This window comes from Carcharodon carcharias, chromosome 15, assembly GCF_017639515.1.
Source record: "Carcharodon carcharias isolate sCarCar2 chromosome 15, sCarCar2.pri, whole genome shotgun sequence".
Lineage (NCBI taxonomy): Eukaryota > Metazoa > Chordata > Chondrichthyes > Lamniformes > Lamnidae > Carcharodon > Carcharodon carcharias.
The window spans coordinates 102,800,467-102,801,804 of NC_054481.1; positions in this window are offsets into that span (position 1 = coordinate 102,800,467).

Consider the following 1,338-nt stretch of genomic DNA (forward strand, 5'->3'; position numbering starts at 1 on the left):
GTGAAAAAAAAATTCCCCTAACAAAGCCACAATTTACAATGCTGTTTAAGATTTAGAATGGTGTTTGTGTCAGTTCCAGGCTTTTGTTATTCACCGAACATAAGCCTTCAGTGGGCTTGTGTTTAGTCAGAAAGCCTTGGACTTTGCAACTGAGACTATCTCCAAACAAAACTGCTGTAATTAAATTCAGTTAATCAGTGTATTCTGGTAGATGTGGAATAGTTTTCACTATTGTGTTCGGCTTAGGTCAGAATCCCATCTCATACCCTCGAGATAACACAAGCAAATAAACAAGCTGCAATCGCTGCCTCCGCCACCCCCCCAATTCTTGCTGAAGATAGGTCCATGTGCCAGCAGCCCTCTGATTTCTCAACCAAGTGACCCTTAGCATGGAGTATTTGTTAGTTTATTTGGCAGTAGGGAGGCGTGAACTAGAGTCTAATCATATTCCTCGAAAGGCCAAAACCATTCCCTAGAGCAGGTTGTGACTAACTACAACAGCAATGGAGTTGACTCTTAATTACCCTCTGAAAATGGCCTAGCAAACCACACAGTTGTCAAGGGCAATTAGGGATGGGCAACAGATGCTGGCTTTGCCAGTGACGATCAAGAATAAAAAATGCACCTACTACTGTACCAAATAACAGTGCAGATTTGCAAAACAAACATGAGGATCTTTTGGTCCCTCTGCCTAACTCAAACAGTAGAGAGAAAGGTGGTTCATATTCAGCAGCTTCAGTCAACAGTGGAACTCATGCCTGGTGGAACATTCTTGGTCCTGTCCAAGCCCAGTGGAAACACAGGATGATAAAAAATCACTAGGGGCGACCCTCCTGTACCTGAGGAACAAGCTAAAGTTTTGCTGGCAGAGGCCTCGCTCCAGTTATGGCTGTAAGCACAGTACCTGAGCTGTGTCCACTTCACTTGCAGGCATGGAACCCAAGTTGGATCTAGTCCCAATCAACTATTATTATATGGGAGTGGACAGGAAGTAACAAACTACAGAATCTCAGTCTTGTAGCATTCTGCAACAAGCTTTTTTCAGGCAGAAGTATTAAGGGTGAAAATGTCTGCTTTCAATTGTGCATGCACAGTGTGGTGTGTGAGGTCCAGGGCTAGAAGTCTGGAACTCTTTTCCATAAACAGCAGATGATGATCAATCAACTAAGTTTTAAATCTGTAATTGACAGACTTTGGTTAACCAAAGTTTGCCAAGGGATAGAAAGCAAAGGTGGGGTATATGGTCACAGATCAGCCATTGTTTCACTGAATGGCCTCGTGTTCCACTGAATCCTTTTACTATTAGTGTGGAGCTAGTCATTAACACCCTCAAGCCAA